The sequence below is a fragment of the Myxine glutinosa genome, chromosome 12 (genome assembly GCF_964187855.1).
Source record: "Myxine glutinosa chromosome 12, kmMyxGlut1.1, whole genome shotgun sequence".
In the NCBI taxonomy this organism is placed as follows: Eukaryota; Metazoa; Chordata; class Myxini; order Myxiniformes; family Myxinidae; genus Myxine; species Myxine glutinosa.
Genome location: NC_136272.1, coordinates 31,945,731 through 31,966,272, shown reverse-complemented (window position 1 = coordinate 31,966,272; position 20,542 = coordinate 31,945,731). Strand labels below are relative to the sequence as shown.

Below are 20,542 nucleotides of genomic sequence, written 5' to 3'. Positions count from 1 at the left end.
ATTTTACCGGCAACCTCTGTGAAATGCGGGGACATATGTTATTACTTCACCAACGTCCGGGGAACCAGCATGGAGCTGCAAAAAACGGCTGTGCCCTTGTCACACGAATCGAGCTGTGCACGATTCTGCTGGTTGCTCCTGGTAAGGACCATGAATGACCTGAACACCATGGTCCCAACATCAGTGTGGATGCATCCGGCATCCCTGTTCCACATCTTGCTGGCCAAGCAACGTCACACCAATACTTGCTGCCCACTCACAATGAGGGAGGAGGCAAGTCGACTACAACTGGGTGAAGGCCTTGTTCAGGAATTACTCAAAAAGTGGCAAGAATGCTACAAGGAGAGCAGGGTCAGTCTATGACTCCGCAATGTTACCACAACAGCGAAATCCTACACGAAGTAGTGCAGGAGCTATGAAGACATTAGGAGAAAATGTTTCATACCAGGATTCAAATACAAGTGATCAGCCCTTCCTTTCAAACAAAGTCAACATTTGTGTGGAGGCAAACGTTTTTGCCAGATGGTGCAGATGCTTTACAAAACTTGAAAATGAAGTGAAATTGTTGTATCTTGGTGATGGTGAAGTGTTGTTTTGAAAAGATATTTGTGATGCAAATGCAATAGATTGAACGATATGGAAGGAGTCAATGACCAACGAAATGTTTTGTGATTCTTGCAGGATGACGGTGTATGCCCAAGGGAATTTGATTACCAAAGTGATTGATTATTTACTTATACTTGTAATGATGTTTACTTGTAGTGATTGATTGTTTACTTATATTGATGTTTAGATTAATGGTTAATATAAACAAAAACAAAAAGATGAGGGAATTGTGGAAGTGTAACTCAGTGTAACGTATTGATTGGCCCTGGTAACTCATTGATTAAATCTGGTAACGAAGCAGAATGTGCATGAACATGGTAATCTCTTGAAACACCTGGTCAAGGCCCCAGGCTAGAGCACCCTCCTACTGTGTAAATGGAAATCACAGCAGGAGGGGAGCGAGCTGATGCCAGGACTTGGTGCAATGCATGACCTCGGGGCATCAGCGGAGAAAGGATTAACGTTTCAGCGGACAGAGGATTAAGTCCAGTTTGGCGATATAAACGAGAGAAAACGTTGAGTAAGGAGCACTCGCCACGATAACCCCTGCCCGACGGAACGAAAGACTCTCGCCACGAAGCCCTGCACGACGGAATGAACGCGTACCACGAGTTCGGCGCTGCAGCCGAACAAGAAGGACCATGCGGATAGAGTTAACCTGGTCCATTATATTATGCGGTATAATTTGGTAAATGGAATGAAGTGAAGAAGCAGTTAATAAACCAGACCTTTTGTAAACCTGTGTCCGGTCATTGGAGTCCTGAGTCTCTCAGCTACAAATTCTTCTACACCATCCACGGCCTGTCCCACCCGGGCGCGAGGGCCTCCCAAAGGCTGATCGCCGACAAGTTCGTCTGGCACGGCCTCCGGAAGGCCGTCCGCGGCTGGGCCAGGACGTGCCTTGCGTGCCAGCGCGCCAAGGTGCACCGGCACACCCAGGCCCCGTTGGCCCCGTTCACGGTGCCGGAACGCCGGTTTGACCACGTCCACGTGGACCTGGTGGGACCTCTGCCCCCCTCGCGGGGTTTCACCTACGTCCTCACCATGGTGGACCGCACCACCCGGTGGCCGGAGGCCGTGCCCTTGGCGTCGACAACGGCGGCCGAGGTCGCGCAGGCTTTCATCGCCACCTGGGTCGCCCGGTTCGGCGCCCCCTCAGACATCTCATCCGACCGCGGCCCCCAGTTCACCTCGGAGCTCTGGGGGGCGGTTGCGCAGGGGCTCGGGGTCCGGCTGCACCGAACCACGGCCTACCACCCCCAGGCTAACGGCCTGTGTGAGCGATTTCACCGCTCATTGAAGGCCGCGCTCCGGGCCACCCTCCGCGACGGCGGCTGGGTCGACAGGCTCCCCTGGGTCCTGCTGGGCCTCCGGACGGCGCCCAAGGAGGACCTGCGCGCATCCGCGGCGGAGTTGGTCTTCGGGCAACCGCTGCGGGTGCCGGGCGAGTTCCTCCCCGACTCCACGGCACCATGGTCCGCGGCACAGCAGCGCTCCGCTCTGCAAGAGACCGCCCAGAGGTTCGCCCCAGTGCCAACGGCATGCCACGGGCACCCACCGACGCACGTCGCCCCGGAGCTTTGCATGGCGGAGTACGTCTTCATCCGCCACGATGCCCATCGGACACCACTGCGGCCCCCGTACGACGGGCCTTTCCGTGTGCTGGAGACCGGGGCGAAGCACTTCACCCTGGACATCGGCGGTACTCCTGACCGCGTTTCGGTAGACCGCCTCAAGCCGGCCCACCTCGATGTGGATGGCGGCTCATGGCGGTGGTGGGCCAGCCATCCACCGCCAGTGGCCCGACCCCCACGTCGGGGCCGCCCTCCTGTGGGCGGACCCCCGGCACCGCCCAGCCCCGCCGCCACGGCGCCCCCCGGTCCTGCACCCATCCCAGGGGCAGCCAGGGGCATCCCACCTGGTATCCCTGCACCCCGGACGCCGCCGATCGCCAGGGAGCGCTTCGGCCGGGTCATTTGTCTGCCCCGCAAACTGGCCCTCCAGGTGCGCGGGAATTCTGGGGGGGCGCGTGTGGCGGACACAAAAGCCCACTGGCGTGGTGACATCATTCCACGCACCAAGTGGGCGGTGGCCACGCCCGAGGGGTAGGCGTGGCCTCATGATATACACCGGGCGACCAGCCCGGAGGAGTTCAGTGTTACAGTGTAGTCTTACAATAAAGACGTTTATATGTTACCGCTTGTCCGCTTCCTCCTTGCTCACAAGCAGCGCGCGTAACGCCGCGCTTTAATATAATCTTCCCTACCCGAACTCCGGGGATGGGAAGTAAACAGACCGGTCCGATTTCCCTAACTTCGGGAAAGGGAGGCAACAAAACAAACTGAAAGAAAGATAAACGAAAGGCAATTATGGCAATAGAGGTTTAAGATGAAAGAGCAAACACCGATAGGGCGATGCCCAAAAACGACGAACCCTTACCAGCAATCACCCTGTGCTCTCCGGTGCTCTCTGCCGTCTCAACATATATGGGAATCACGGGGGGGAAAAAAAGACAGAGGGGGTGAGGAAGGGAGCAACAACACAGAGCACTCACAGGCCTCCACAAGCAGACGCCATGACAGTACAACCAGCATACACACGGCCAGCAGGTGGAGAGAGTGGAGAGAGAGAGAGGAGAGAGAGGAGAGAGAGGAGAGAGAGAGGAGAGAGAGGAGAGAGAGGGAGAGAGAGGAGAGAGAGGAGAGAGAGGAGAGAGAAGAGAGGAGAGAGAGGAGGAGAGGAGAGGGAGGAGAGAGAGGAGAGAGAGGAGAGAGAGGGGAGAGAGAGGGGAGAGAGGGGAGAGAGGGGAGAGAGAGGAGAGAGAGAGGAGAGAGAGGAGAGAGAGGAGAGAGAGGAGAGAGAGGAGAGAGAGAGGGAGAGAGGGAGAGAGGGGAGAGAGAGAGAGAGGAGAGAGAGGAGAGGGAGGAGAGAGAGGAGAGAGAGGAGAGAGAGGAGAGAGAGGAGAGAGAGGAGAGAGAGGAGAGAGAGGGGAGAGAGAGGGGAGAGAGGGGAGAGAGAGGAGAGAGAGGAGAGAGAGGAGAGAGAGAGGAGAGAGAGGAGAGAGAGGAGAGAGAGGGGAGAGAGAGGGGAGAAAGAGGGGAGAGAGAGGAGAGAGAGAGAGAGGAGAGAGAGGAGAGAGAGGAGAGAGAGGAGAGAGAGAGAGAGAGACTCTCTGCAGACTGGTCAAACAACTGGAACATGTCTTTCAATCCTGCCAAATCTCACACTCTCACGATGTCTCTCCGAAAAGACCGTCTGGAAGACTCCCATCTACTTTCTCAAGAATCCTCTCGAAGAAGTTCTGTCACCCAAGCTTTTGAGTCTCACTATCTGCCATGATGTTTCCTGGGAAAAACACATCTCCAAGCTGGCCTCCAAAGCCAGTCACCGACTGGGCATCCTCCGTCGTGCGAAGTCCTTCCTTGGCACACCTGAACACCTATCGACCGACAAGGCAGTCATCCACTGCTTGATGCATTACTGCTCCCCCCTCTGGGCTGGTACCCCCTGCCTCATACCTTACTCAGCTTGATGCTGTGAAAACCAAGGCCTATAAGATCATTAGAATTTGCTGCTATGAAGCTGAGTCTTTGGGTCTATCACTATGCTACTGTATATCAACTGTCTATGGGTATATCACGCCATTGCAGACAGGTTTGTGGTCTCTGTCTTCTACTGCCTCCTTTCTAGTTTTTCATCCTTGGCCCTTTCAGTGTTTTGTCCCCTATATAAACCCAGGATAATGGCTCACCTCCACTCATTCGTTCCTCTTCTCTCCTGCCTGTGGAACCAAATTCCACATTCTATTCAATCTCATTTTTCCTTCCAAGTCCTCAAGACAGTTGTTCACCACTATCTCACATCATCCTCAATTCAAAACCATGATCTTTTATATCCGTGTTAACCCCTCTTTCCCCCACCCCACCCCAATTCTTCCTCCTTCTAAATTTTCAGTTTCCCTCCTGAGAGTTTCCTTCTATATCCATCGTGTCCACCCCATGCATCCTGCCCCACATTCTTCCCCACACCCATTGTTTGTCCAAGTCTGCCTCTATCTTGGCCTTCAACTCTGCTGTTGATATTTTTGCAACTGCTCCTTTTGTCCTGTTGTGTCCTGATCCATACATGTACTAGTACTAGCTCTCCCATGAGCCTCAACTATGTTTAAAAAATTCATATGGAATTTCTTGAATGTGGAAAATCCATCCACAAACAACACCACAGTGACTTTTTACACAGCAAAGTGACACAATACATACAGTCACGTGAAAAAGTAAGTACACCCCATGAAAAGTTTAGACTTTTTCAACATATTTCAACATGCAGCTATTTGATCTTCAATTCAACAATATTGATAGATAAAGGTGATATAATATAACAAATATCATGAAACATTTACATTTTGTAGTCCATTGTATAATTTAAATAAAGATAAATGCAAATTTCGCATGTGGAAAAAGTAAGTACACCCTTGGCTCCAATAGGTGGTATTGCCCCCTTTGGCAGAAACAACCTCAAGTAGGCGTTTCTTATAACTGTCTACCAGTCTCTGACATCGACTGGGAGAATTTTTTGCCCACTCCTCCAGGCAGAATTCTTTCAGCTGTGCGATGTTTGAGGGGTTTCTTGCATGCACAGCTCGTTTCAAATCCCCCCACAACATCTCGATGGGATTTAGATCCGGGCTTTGACTTGGCCATTCCAGAACCCTCCATTTCTTTCTTTTCAGCCATTCCTTGGTGGATTTACTGGTATGTTTTGGGTCATTGTCATGTTGCAAGGTCCACCTTCGGTTGAGCCTCAACTTGCCAACAGATGGCCTCACATTATCCTCAAGCACCCTCTGGTACAATTAAGAATTCATAGTGGATTCTATGATGGTGAGCTGCCCAGGCCCTGATGCAGCAAAGCTGCCCCAAACCATAATATTTCCACCACCATGCTTTACAGTTGGTATCAGGTTCTTGTGGTCAAATGCTGTCTTTGGTTTTCGCCAAACATGTCTTCTGGTACTGTGGCCAAATAGCTCTACCTTTGACTCATCTGTCCAGAGCACATTGTTCCAGAAGTGCTGGTCTTTGCCTACGTGTTCATTGGCAAACTATAGTCTTGCCCTGATGTTCTTTCTGGACAGCAAAGGTTTCCTCCTGGCACACCTCCCATGTAGATCAAATTTGTGCAGCCTCTTTCTAATGGTAGAAACGTGCACTTTGACATCAACAGTGGCAAGAGCTACCTGTAGGTCCCGTGATGACATTCTGGGGTTCTTCAAGACTTCTTTCAGCATCTTGCGGTCTGCTCTCGGGCTGAACTTGCTGGGGCGGCGTGACCTGAACAAGTTGGCAGTTGTTTGGAATCTTCTCCACTTGTAGATGATCTTCCGGACAGTCGAACGATTGATTTCAAATTGTTTGGAGATCTTTTGAAATCCCTTCCCAGACTCGTAGGCAGCTATAACCTTCTTCCCGAAGGCCTCAGAGAGCTCTTTTGATCTAGGAATGGTGACGCCGCACACTTCAACAACGAAGAGCAAACCAAACTAAATGTCTGAGTTTTAAATAAGACAGGTTCCTCCAAGATCCTCTCTAATGATGTTCTAATCATTTGCACCTGAGCTGGTGCACCTGATTCTAATTTTAGGTGTTTGAAGTAGTGATAAATGTCGGGGTGTACTTACTTTTTCCACATGCGAAATTTGCATTTATGTTTATTTAAATTATACAATGGTCTACAAAATGTAAATGTTTCATGATATTTGTTATATTATATCACCTTTATCTATCAATATTGTTGAAATGAAGATCAAATAGCTGTATGTTGAAATATGTTGAAAAAGTCAAAACTTTACATGGGGTGTACTTACTTTTTCACGTGACTGTATATGATAGCTCGGATTTCATTACACAATAATACTCACCTTCATACTGCAAATGTGAGGATTCTTCTAGCGGAGATAGTTTGGGAAGTTCTAAATCATCCCCCATATTGTGCAGACTTGTCACTGTGTGATCTCCATCTCTGTAGATGCCTGGAGGCATCAAGTTTATCAATAATGAAGACATCAAAGTACAAGACATGAAATACCGAAAATACCTGTCCGAAAGATGTCTACGCAGATGACATCAAGGCCACACGGATGGGACATGTAGGTCTAGTGAGGATATATCTGAGAAATAAGTGGTTTCATCAACACTTCTGTACTTTTTGATTTTGTCAAATAAAATGTCCACAGAAACCTTCAACTACTTACGTGAACATTGTAAAATATTAGTTCCTCAAAATTGATGACGTGACAAAAATTCCTCAAAAGTAAATGCATATTCAGTATATGTGGAATATGTAGTGTATAATGATATTAGCTTACAAATATTGTCTATAAAAACCAAACAGTGGAGAGCACAATTATATCCTTGATTTTGGGAGGGATAAAGGCTTCAATCAATGTCTGTTTGGGAAAGATTAGAAAAGTGGGAAGTGGGAAGGGTGGCAAGTGGGAGGGTTTCAGTTTGGGTTTGCCCAACTGCCTGTCTGCGTTGCGTCCAGCAACTGTGCCTCTGCGTGTCGAGATATTTCCTTTGGTGGCCATTTCACTTGTGCTTGGGTTTTTATAGCAAGACGTCTTAAAACAAAGTTGTCGACCGGGGAGAATGGCAGGTGAGCGACACTGTCACACGACATACTAAACTCTACAAGGATGACATCATTCATTCTTGGCATCAGAGCTGTATCAGAAAAATGCCAAAGTATAATCATAATAAATATATTGATAAAAATATACAATTTTAAAGAAATCCTATAGAATGCTGTGTTTAGCTGTTGTGAATTTGTTTTATCATTAGAAAATAAAGAATATCTGACATTGGATTAATGTTAAAGTCCAAATGAACACACATTAAATAAGTGTAAGAGTAGTAACTGCTCATATCATGGCAGGAAGTAGTGTAAATGCTCTTTTTGTTCATGTTTGGGAAAGGTGTTGTCGCAAAGGGTAGTTGTCATATAGTTGTCGCTTAGCATAATTTATATAACATTGGAGAGGTAAAATAAGGTTAGTTCCTGAAATGAAATTTCCTTAATGAACAAAATTAATGGCAAATGAAAGTTCATCAAAAGTAAGAAGTTGTCATTGTTTTTAAACAACACTACCTTAAACTAGAATAGAACTCGGAAGCCGATCCTCTGATAGGCCGGATATGGATCCGGACCTGAACCAAAATCTGATTGTCTTGTTCTTGTCACCTACCCCAACTCAACCACCTAGTTCTGTTATCCCTCATCCAAAACTTTTTGAGATATGCTGTATATCGTTTTAGGCCTCATCTCTCAATTATGAAGAATCACTTTAACAATTAAAAAATATCTCGTATCCGGGTCTTCAACAACATCGAATCGATTTATCCTTGTCCTGGTGTTGGCTTAGCGGTTAGGGCGCAGGCTTGGGATTCCTAGGATCCTGAGTTCGAATCCTGGTCGATCGCTGAATTAATGCCAGGGGAGTTGACTCAGCCTGTCATCCTTCTGAGGTCGGCAAATTGAGTACCAGCTTGCAGGGACGAATGATCCTGGTGTGTACCCCGATTTAGAATAGGTACCCTGCGTATAGTAAGAGGTGACTAAGGGTTGGCGTCAGGAAGGGCATGACAAAAATAAACATAAAAAAATAACATTGCCTCAAACAGGGAACCATGATTGTCATGGGGCCTGCAAGGCTAACCCCTGCTCCAAAGGGGGAAAATGGCCTTAAACGATCATTCATTCACGCACCCAATCTGTCCACGAGGTTTCCTCCGAATCTGTTCGAAACATTTTTACTCGTAGATATTCCTGGTGATTAAATTCTTCCAAGAAAACGTATTTCGAACAGGCTTTAACTCTGAGGTGTTCAGTCAAAATATAGCAGAGAATACTTGTGGGGGCAAGTGGGGGAGAGCCTGGAGCACTTACCTTCACGGATTCCACCCGACGTCCTCGACCCTGCAATAAATCAACTCAAACGACACAGGATTTAAAATGTACAAATAAATGCCGGCTTTAAGAAATGCCGGTAACCAAATGAAACACAATAAAACTAAATTCCTAAATTGAGGGACCCTCCACACAGACTTGTATACAGACAAAGGGGAAAAATAACTGAAAATAAATGTGTCTGTGTGCACTTAGCTCTGAGCATCTCCGAAATATCATCAGGGATTGTCCGAGGCTTTGGCGGGAAAATGTGCTCGTTCGCACCAGCTGGGCTTCACCGTGCGTCCGCTCACTCCTAGCCTCGGCGCACTGCAGCGAGCAGGCAGCACCTGTCCACTCGTCGTTCTTGCTTGGACAACCACAGCTCTTCCTCCTCATGACCACCAGCAAGATGCCGGAACATGGCTGCCCGCGATAAAGACTCCCCGCGGAAGAGAGCAATGCACAACCATCCACTATGGAACCAGGATCAGCAGCCAAAGGAAGAGCGAGAAAATGTCCGCCAGCACATTCTTTTATCGTCCAGGCTCTGACGTCATCTGTCCTGCTTTTTTTTTTTTTTTCTTCTTTTTTTGGGGATACTGAATCGAGGCTCGTGAAAGAGTTGACATTTACTTCACAAACAAATCAACCAGACAAACAAAATATATAAAAAGAGGGAGCGGAAGACAAGAGAAGGGGAAGCACACAAACACTTGAGAGCACACAACATTTAAGAGCAGGGAGATGTGTGGGAGGGAGTGGGCTTGAGGGGGGGGGGAAGGGTGGGAGAAGTACAAAACACAAGGACACCAAGGACTTCCAGGACAGAAGTTGGTATTTCAAAGAAGTGGAATTGGGGTGAAATTAGCGGGGATGGAAAAGATCAAGGTTTTGGATGGGGGAAGATAAGAGATGGTGGTGAACAGCTGTTTTAAAGACCTGGAGGGTGGAGTGGGATTGTAGAGAGTGAGGGAGTTTGTTCCAGAGGCAGGAGAAAAGAGGAATGAAGGAGTGAAGGTGAGCAGAGAGTCTTGATTTTGGCAGTTTAACCATAAGAGGGTTGCAGGCAGATCTTGTCCGACCTGTAGGAATATTTGCTGGACAGAGCCCAGAGAGAGCTGGGGGGGGGGGGGGCAGGCCAGAGAGGAGTCGATAGAAGACGGAAAGACCACCAACCTGCCTGCGGTGAGTGAGTGAGAGGCCCTTGGAGTTAGCTTCATCGCGGGAGATTCCAATGATTCTGAATGCTTTGGTTTCAACAGCGTGAAGACGAGCTAGATGTGAGGCAGGAGCACCAGCCCAGAGGGGAGCGCAGGATTCCATTGAGCTGCGGATGAAAGCCTTGTATGTGGTGAGGAGCTCAGGTGTGGCAAGGAAGGACTTCGCACGACGGAGGATGCCCAGTCGGCGACTGGCTTTGGAGGCCAGATTTGAAATGTGGTTTTCCCAGGAAAGATCATGGCAGATAGTGAGACCCAAAAGCTTGAGTGACAGAACTTCTTGGAGAGGATTATTCAGAAAGTGGATGGGAGGGTTGTCCAGTCGGTCTTTTCGGAGAGACATCGTAAGAGTGTGAGATTTGTCAGGATTGAAAGACATGTTCCACTTGTATGCCCAGTCTGTGATTTTGTCCAGGTCTGCAGAGAGTGAGGAGGCTGCAGACTGCCGATCTGAGGGATGAAGAATGGAGCGACAGAGAGTAGAGACATCAGCAAAGAGATAGAGAGGATTTTCAATAGAGTCAGAGAGATCATTGATGAAGACCAGAAAAAGCACAGGGCCCAGAACACTGCCTTGGGGAACTCCAGCCTGAACAGGAAGAGGAGATGACAGAAACCCATTCAGGGCCACACGTTGACTATGACTAGAGAGGAAGTCCGCCAGCCATGAGTGGAGATTTCCATGGATACCAAAAGAGGAGAGTTTGGTGAGTAGAGCGGGGTGCCAGACCGTATCGAAGGCACGTGATATGTCAAGGGAGACAGCTCTAATTTCCTGTTTGGCATTGAGGACCTCCATCCATTGTTGAGAAAGCAGAAGCAGCATGTCCAGAGTAGAGTGACCAGGTCTGAAACCAAATTGAAGATCAGAGATCAAGCCATTGGAGAAGAGGAAAGATTTCATATCTGAAGCAATGATGGATTCCATGACTTTGCTGATAATTGGGAGAAGGCTGATTGGTCTGTAGTTGCTGGGATGTGTTTTGCACCTTTTTTCTGCAAAGCGGTGATGTTGGCAGATTTCCAAGCAGATGGCAGATGACCTTGAGCAAAAGACAGGGTGAAGAGAACAGAGAGAGGGAGTGAAAGAGCAGAAGAACAAGATTTTAGGACCCGTGGGCTGATGCCGTCAGGTCCAGTTGCAGAATCAGAGTCGAGGGTTGACAGAAACTTTTCCACCTTGTCAGGAGGAAAGGACACAGAGTCCAGGAGCAGCTGGGTACGACTGGGTACGGTGGGTACAGAGAGGGATGGGTTTGGGACACAAGATTTAGAGGCAAACACAGAGTTGAGACATTCAGCTTTTTCACGTGCGGAGTCAGCCGTGTGCCCATTTGAGGTGAGGGAGGGGATGGAGGGGGAACAAACACCAGAAACAGATTTGACCAGACGCCACCAGGATTTGGAAGAGGGAGACAGATAAGAGAGTTCTGTCCTGAGAACGGAGAGATATTGTTTCCTGGCTCTCCTGAGGGTGGACACACGCTTGTTTCGGGCTTTGTGAAAGGAAATGAGATTTCCTTCCGTTGGATTTGCTTTCCAAGAGACGAAAGCAAATTGTTTCTGGGCAATAGCCTCACCACAAGATTCCATGTACCATGGACGGGAGGAAGGGTATGACAACTGAAGACGAGATGGGATAAATCTGTGCATGAGAGAGAGCAATTTACTTTGGAAGAATTCCCAGGATGAGTTGATGTCAGAGGCGGTAGAGATGGGAGACCAGTCCAGATGATTGATGGCTGCTTGAAGACCGTGCCAGTTGGCCTGAGTGAAATGCCAGACTCGTCGATGCTGAGGAGGCTCTCTGAGAATGGTCAGAGAGATGTCCACTTTAACAAGCACATGATCAGATGAGCCGATTGGAGCAGAAGAAGAGCAGCAGACATTTTCAGGGAAGTTAGTCATAACCAAGTCCAGAAGAGAAGATGCTCCGTTGACTGAGATCCGGGTCGGGAAATTGACAGATTGTGTCAGTCCCAGTGAGTCACAGAAGTCCTTTGCTGAAGAGCCATGGCTGGTGAGAGGGTACCCACACCCAGCCAACTGGCATGGTGACAATTGAAATCACCACATATGAGGAAGAGAGAGTTGGGATGGGTTGATAGAAGTTGGTCCATATTATCAGACAGTGAGATGTAGATGGAGTCATCACTGTTTGGTGGACGGTACAACACACATATGAACAAAAGGTGGGAGCGAAGGGGAAGCCATAGCCAAAGGTATTCCTGGGGGTGAGGTGGAGAGAGGGCAGTGCAGGGCAAGTGAGGAAGAGAGTTTTTATAAAGATAGCAACCCCCCCTCCAGGACGAGGCTCAGGTCTATCATACCGGAGGAGGGAGTAACCTGGGAGAGATATCAAGGAATCAGAGACATCATGAAGGAGGAAAGTTTCTGTTAAGCAGATCACGTCTGGTTTATCAGAAGCCACCTGTATGGAGAGATCAGTCAAGTTTGAGCGAAGGCCCCGGATGTTTGACGTCCATACTGTTAAAGAGGAGGAAGGGGGAGCATCGGATACAGAACAGGGGGGGGGGGGGAGCGGTAGGGTAAGATGTGGAAGAGGAGGAAGAGGTAAGGAGAGCTGTTGAAGGTGTGTCAGAGATTTCAGAATAGCTTGGAGAAAGGGAAGAATGGGGCGGACAAAAGGTCTGGTTTATCAGACTGGTCTATCTGGTCTATTTACCAATCAGCGAGTCCTTTCTTACCAGTCCTTTCTGTCAGTCAAACCCCAGATCAATCACTGCTCTTCAGGGCATGGCTCTCGGCCTGCCCATTCTGTATGCTCACCAAGTCAGGGTTGCCAGCGGTAGTGCTTGATGCATGGTTTCCGGTGGTTTTTATTCATTAGTGTGGTTAATGGTGATTTCTGGCTCGGTGTCTAGTGCGGTGTGAAAAGGAACAAAGGAATAGATTACAGAGGCAACGACACACAGGGGATTAATTTTCCCATAATCTCTCGCTAATTAACCAGCCCCATCCCTCGTGATGGGGACGAAGATACAAGCTTACCCACGACACACGGTCTACCGGATCCCTACTTATGGTACATCGAGCTGGTTCTTCTTCTTCATGAAAGTCGGAGCACACCAATCTATATACTCTACCTGAACTAAGGTATCCCTACCCCGCACAAATGTAACAATATCTTGCTATATATCATTTTTGGCCCTATCTCTCAATGATGAAGAATCACTTACAAAATTCTCGGATCCAGATTCAGATAATCACCAAAATAGAATCTATGTGTCCTTGTCACACACCCAACATGTCCACCAAATTTTGTCCAAATCTGTCCATAACGTTTTGAGATATCACCGTCACAGACAGTGATGTCACAGACAGACAGCCAAACAAACAAACAGACAGACAGACAAACAAACAGACAGACAGACAGACAAACAAACAGGCGTGAAAACCAAACCTCTGTCTACCGAACATCTCTGAGTGAAAGACCCTGCCTTACTAACGTCTTAACTCTCCGCTCCTTTACTCTCACGCTGTATGGCCTCTGATCCTGTCATTGTCTATTCTGCTGTAAATTTTGACCACACTTATTTTATGCACAACTTTCGTTTGCTTCAACATCTCCATCAAATCCCCTCGTAACCGGCTCCTTTCTAATGTATAAAGTCCTGTCTCTTTCAGCCGCTCCTCATAGCTCAGTCTCGTTAGGCCCAGTAATCAATCTAGTCACCCTGTGCTGAACCACCTCTATGGAAGCTATTTCCTTCCTCAGATGTGGTGACCAAAATTGCACACAGTATTCCAGATGAGGCCTCACTAAATTAATGTGCAGTGTTAACACCGCCTCTTTTGATTTATAATTCATCTCCCTACAGATACAACTTAAACCCTGTTAGGGAGTATGTGTAAATATGCTCATTCACCAACACACTGCCGAACAAATTGTACTCATGCACTTACATATTCCTAAAAAAATTGTACTCACAAACTTATAAACCTCCTAAGAAACTATGCTGAGTTGCACACTCACACTCCTTTACAAAAAGATGCTCACTTAACACACTCCCGAAGAAACCACTCACAGCTCACTATAATATTAATTGTCTCCCGCCCCTCCGACAAGGTCGGAGACGTTGGACATTAAAATGAGCTCCCTTCCCACCAACTGATCATCTGTCCATGTACTTTTATGTAAAAAAACCTTGAACATTTAGCTTTCATCTTGCAGATATATATTCTTCATGATATCATCTCAACTTGATTAGATCGCGGTTGTGATTGGCTGAATTATGTTCGCATCAAAGTAAGCTTCTTCTTCAGATTAAGTTTTACCTTTCACATGGAATTGCACGTCAACTCTAGGCATTCGGGCTCATAACTAAATACACAGCATGATGTAAAAGTCTAACTTATTAACTAAATTGGTGATGTTCTACAAAAAATTCATATTAATTTTTCTCTATGTACATTGAATTATTTAATTATTTGACATTTATTAATATTCGCAAACATTATAATTAACTTTTACACAAGTACGAATGAACGATCGGATGTGTAAACTCAGGCCTTGTGACAAAGCCAAATTCCTCCAAAGTTGTTATTGTGTTTAAAGCAAGCAGTTGTTTTTTACCGCTGTTAAATACTCCCTTACCTGTTTATATACATACTGTATATGCAGATTACTCATTACCCCCACGTGGAGCGAAGGAAAAAGTGGGGATAAGCAATTGCTTCACTTTGTCTATCTGTATGTCTGTATATGGATGTCAGTCTATGATCAAGGAACGACTCAATTTCAATTGAATGTTATATTCTAATTTCAATTGTACATCAATCGGAACACGAACTTGCAGTTTAGTAGTACTTTGGCTCTGAGTTTGGCAAATTCTATGGAATCTCGTCCCGAGCAAACGTTGCTTCATCTTGCAGATATATATTCTTCATGATATCACTTCAGAGGAGTGAAGTAATTGTTTTAGTCTGCCTGCCTGTCTGGCAGTCAAACAAAATTGAAAATCATTCCCAACACGAAACTTAATGTTTTAGGGAAGTCATAAAGGGCAAAAATAACTAATTTAACATGTTAAATAAGTGGCGTAAAAGATGCTGCATAAATGGCAGTCAACTTCTGAAAAAAAAGTTTTATTTTTTTTGCAGCCTTAAAATCTTCTTTTTTTAAATCGTAATTATATACACTAGTGAGATACCCGTGCTACGCACGGCTCCTTTATAATGCTATGCACGGGTGGGAGGCCAGAAGCAAACAGGAAATGCAAATACGGCGAATGCGAAAGCATGAAACCAATAAATTCCACATTCCTGCAGCACCTTCAGTTGCACGTCAGACATGGACAGCAAGTTCGTGAAGGACTTCCTTGAAAAACGTACCCGTTCGCAAACAAACGGGTACGTTCACGTATAGAAACATCGATCGTAGGTCCGTGGCGAATCTGCATATGGCGATCCGCGAAGTTCACGTCCAGAAAGTAGAAACCATCACGGCATGTCGTCATTCACTTGAGCTCGATATCTCTTTTTTCATTCCAAACAACATAACTCCAATCACAAAATAAACTTTTAACAACATTGTTGATGTTTCCTTCATTGTAAAAACTACCAAGTCAACAGTTGAAAGGATTTTGAGCCGATAGGTGTTACAGCCTCCGCAAGATCGATGGAGACAGCAATCTGTTGGCTTATACACTGCCCAAATAGCTATGTGGAATTCTCTCATGTAGAGATTAAACGTCGTTTGAACTTTGGCCGAGGTCATTATGTACTTTTAATGATGTTTATATACTGTTACGGTCCGCGGTTAAGGATGTTGTTTGCCGAGCGAAGGCACCGCGACCTAACAGTTTTTTCCCGACTCACCCGATTCACCCAGACGTTGGCCGTATTGCGCCACAGCTATTCAATGTGGAAAACTCTAAAGCGACCGAATGTAAAGAGGAAGAAGAAGACGTACAGAAGAGTAATGGGGTTTATTATTTACACATACACAAGCAAAAAGAGCAGTCACGGTTATTTACAGGGGACATGAAAAAGCAGGTGACACAGTGCAAATTACTAGCTTATACAGACTTAATTACCTACCCAGGACAGAACAAACAAAACAAACTCACGTACGCAAATGGGGAACTTGCAGGCAGGAATGGCTGGAAGGAGAGGAAAGTCCAATGGGTCCGGCAGCACGATCCGCGCGTTGACGCAGCCGCCGTTCCTTCGCGGCCCTGCTCCAAACTGCCGTCCAGGCCCCAAACGGCTGTCGAGTCTTGTTGCTGCTGTAGACGCTGCTGCTGGCGAGCAAGGTGACGAATAGCAGGCTTTGTGCTTCCCTGGATGATCTCTGCTTTTGGACCTCACAACTCAGCTCTTGTCATAGCTCATCTCTCTTCTCAGCTCATCTCTCTTCTCAGCTCATCTGCCTTGGACCTTTTTGCAACTCTCCGTTTGGGGAACGTCCCGCGGCGGGTTATATAGGCCCCGCCCCTCAACCTTCGCGAACCTCCTTGATGTTTCTCGCCACACCCTCTCCAAGTCCAACCCCTTGTTCGTGGTTGGTTGAATGGGGCTGACTCACTCCTCCCCTCTCTGACGAGGTGGGGACCTGCCTTTCTTCCCCAACCCTGCCTTGTGGTCAATGGCGGCAATTGGAGGGGATGTAATTGGCAATCGAGGCTTGGCAATGACGAAAGGGGGAAATGGAGGTTTTTGGGAATGGAAATGAAGGGAATCTATTTCTTTTACTTGGTGCAATGGAGTGTCATTCTAATGGAAGACAAGGCCTTACTATAAAACACATAATAAAGATATAAGCTACTGAACAAGGGTCTTATAGTGTCCTGCAATGTGGTGTTTCATGGATTTACTACCAAGACGCCCTTTTTACCTTTACACAACTCTGGAGACAGGAGGGGCCATATCCAACCAATGTTACACAACAATTTACCACAATACAATACACACAATCAAAAAAAATGCAATCCTCATATCCGCAACAATACTAATCGAAAAGAAGATAATTGGTTTTGGGTCGTCCTTTCCACATATCTCGTGGGATTGTGAGTTGGAGACGACCGTGATGGCGGGGAGGGGGTTGGCATTCTCTCAAGCAGGGATTCAACCCATATCCTTATAAAAGGTCTTTGTCCCATGTCACCGAGTCTAATCGGTGCAGCCATGCAGCGATCAGTGCAGCCGTTTGTGCGGCACCCAGGAAAATAACATTATGCGGGAGTCCAAACCTGAAAATGCTGGAGGCCGAAGCTGAAATTGGAAAAACAATATGGCCTATTTTACTCTAGGGGATCCCAGGATTACCCACCCAAAATATTGTTGCGATCGGTGTAGCCGTTTTTGCGGTACCTTCGAACGGACGGACAGACGGACGGACAGACAGACGGACGGACATTTGGTGAATTATTGTAAGATGAACACTGTTGAACACAACTCGCCTTGTTGTCACTTTCGAAACCCTCCAGTTTAGCAGTACTTGGACAAATTATTACACCATTTGATGCCATCTCAACCAATCAAATGTGCCGCTCGCGCTCTTCAGCGTTGGGGAATATCAATATTCAGATAAAATGGCAGCTCGTACGAAATATAGATTGTGCTCAGAAACGCAAAGCAAGAGTTTAAAAGAACCTTCCCATGTCCTTATTTTCAATATTATGTGGGATAAGGTGTTTTAGGGTATAGCCTGGTGTTGGCTTAGCGGTTAGGGTGCCAGCTTGGGATCCTAAGATCCTGGGTTCGAATCCTGGTCGATCGCTGAATTAACGCCAGGGGGGCTGACTCAGCCTGGAAACTCAGCCCGATTTCATTAGAAATCATTGTCTCAAACAAACGACCAACTACATCATTGACTCAGCTTGTAATCAAATTGAGTACCAGTTCACTGGTAATTCCCTGCGTGTTCATCCGGCCATAAAACATTGCTTCAAATCCGGCCATAAAACATTGCTTCAAAAAATGCCAATCCCCACTCTGTAGGGAAAATGGCCTCTAAAGGTGGTTCCTCTAAGGTGTTTTATGAACTCTCAAGTTAATAAGAAATTTGGGCCAATTCAATCATGTCCGTGCAATCCCAAAGATGCTTTTAGATATTTATATGGCACTGTAGCGGCTGCCGCTGGGGTTTCACAATCGCCTTGCACCTATCAAGGACGCGGAGCGATCACCATGCCGGGCTCGTCCAGGACGCCCGGGCAGGCCCGCGCTCAACTTGCCAGGCCGCAGCCAGGACGCTGGGCCACGCCCCCTGGCGCCGGGCCTGGGCAAACCCCCTGGGTTAATAGATATATATTGCTGACCGATAAACGGGTTTTTCAGAGTGCCTGAGTGTTTGATTTCAATAAAGCAACTCAGATGAATTCCAGCTTTTTGTCGCGTCCATTCTTCTGATCGACGTGGGAGCCCCAGCTCCTTCATTGGTGACCTATCGACATGGACACGGCAGTCGCCCTTAAACTGCCTACCTTCTGGGAGGCTCACGCTGCGGTTTGGTTCGCACAGGCGGAGTCCCTGTTCGCCCTGCGAGGCATCACGGCCGACGACACCCGCTTCCACCATGTGGTAGCTGCGCTCGGGTCGGCTACCGCAGCCCGCGCCCTGAGCCTCCTCGAAAGCCCGCCAGCCGCTGACAAATACGGCGCGATTAAGCAGCTTCTCCTCGATGCTTTCGCCCTCCCATCGGCGGAACGCGCACGGCGCCTGCTCGAACTGCCTGAGCTCGGCGACACGCGCCCTTCCGAGCGAATGGACTACATGCTTTCACTGCTCGGCGAGCACTCTCCGGCATTCCTGTTCCGGGAGCTGTTCCTCCGTCAGCTGCCTAACCCGGTACGCCTCGCCCTGGCAAGCACGACGATCACAGATCCCCGGGCCCTTGCCAGAGAAGCCGACAAGATCTCCGCTGCAGGACGGCGCATCGCAGCGGCGACATGGGACCCACCGCCGTCCGACGCAACAACCATGGCGCCCGAGCACCCGGCACGGTCGACGGCCGAACTGCCGACGCAATTGGCGGCCGCTCTACCGTGCCGACCACCTCCACCCGACCAAGCGTGGTGTTACTATCATGCCAGGTTCGGACAAAAGGCCCGGACATGCCGACCCCCGTGCACCTTCGGCAGGCCGGGAAACGGCCGGGCCGGCGTTCATTACCAGCCATGAGCGCCGGCCATACGGGCAACTTACTGTTCATCACAGATAAAGCGTCCGGACGGCGCTTCCTGTGCGACACCGGCGCCCAACTGAGCGTCATACCCGCCTCTGACCAGGACAGGCAATCCGCGGTTTGCGGCCCCTCCTTAGTTGCGGCCAACGGATCGACTATCCGCACCTTCGGCCCGCGCAACGTCACCCTCTGCTTCGGCGGCCAACGCTTTGCTTGGACGTTTGTAACCGCCAACGTGCCCGTGGCTCTGCTAGGCGCCGACTTCCTCTGCGCACACGGACTGCTGGTGGACGTCCAACGGCGTCGTTTAATCAACGCCGAAACCTTCAGCTCCCTGGTATGCACATTGAGCAGCTCCGCGCCGACCGAGCTGGCATGCGCCGTCCCGGCGGCGAACGAGTTTGCTCGCCTGCTCACGGAGTTCCCGGCCCTCACGCGGCCGACGTTTTCGGCCGTCGCAGTACGGCATGGGATCGAGCACCACATACCAACCACGGGCCCGCCGGTCTACACCAGGGCCCGCCGCCTCGACCCAGCCAAGCTCGCCGTAGCGAAGGCCGAATTCGACGCGTTGGAGCACCTCGGCATCGTGCGGCGCTCCGATAGCGCGTGGGCCTCGCCACTGCACATCGTGCCAAAGCCGGGGGGTGGATGGCGCCCGTGTGGCGACTACCGCCGTCTCAATGACGCTACCACCCCCGACAGGTACCCGATCCCGCATATCCAAGACTTCTCCGCCCGTCTGGCGGGACGGGTCATTTTTTCGAAAATTGATCTCATACGGGGATATCACCAGGTACCTGTCAGGGCGGCCGACGTCCCTAAAACGGCAGTCATCACGCCGTTCGGCTTATTCGAATTCTTGCGGATGCCGTTTGGTCTCAAGAACGCGGCTCAGGCGTTCCAGCGCTTGATGGACGGCGTGCTGCGTGACCTGCCGTTCCTTTTCGTTTACCTGGACGACATCCTCGTCGCCAGCACGTCCCGGGCCGAGCACCTCCTCCACCTCAGAACACTGTTCGGGCGCCTCAGCGAGCACGGCCTCATCGTCAACCCGGCCAAATGCCACTTCGGCACGACGGCCGTTGATTTTTTGGGCCACCACATCACCAAGAATGGGGCCGTGCCGCTGCCAACCAAGGTCGAGGCCATCACCACGTTCCCGCGTCCCCGCACCATAAAGGCCCTGCAGGAATTCCTGGGAATGGTGAATTTTTATCACCGCTTCGTGCCCCGCGCTGCTCACCTCATGCGGCCCCTCTACGAAGCCCTCCGGGGCAAGCCGGCCAAGCACGACATCGTCTGGTCCGCAGCAATGGATGCGGCCTTCCAAAGCTCAAAGCGGGCCCTCGCCGACGCAACACTGCTCGCTCACCCGGTGCTCAACGCTCCCATCTCCCTCACCACGGATGCCTTCGACTACGCGGTGGGCGCCGTACATGAGCAATGGGTGAACGGGGTTTGGCAGCCACTCGCTTTTTTCAGCCGGCAGCTCCGGCCGAACGAGCTCAAATACAGCACGTTTGACCGGGAGCTCCTCGGTCTACACCTGGCCGTCCGCCATTTCCGCCACCTCCTGGAGGGCCGACCTTTCACGGCGTTCGTCGACCACAAGCCG

At 49.0% G+C, this 20,542-nt stretch overlaps 1 long non-coding RNA gene across 1 annotated transcript in view; it reads left to right on the top strand.

Annotated features, from left to right (window-relative positions):
- The first annotated feature begins 7,099 nt into the window (after positions 1–7,099).
- Positions 7,100–20,542, top strand: part of LOC144888513 (uncharacterized) — a 79,409-nt gene continuing 65,966 nt past the window's right edge. The window contains exon 1 of the long non-coding RNA XR_013621081.1: positions 7,100–7,260. This is a non-coding gene — a long non-coding RNA (uncharacterized LOC144888513). The remainder of the gene's footprint in view (positions 7,261–20,542) is intronic.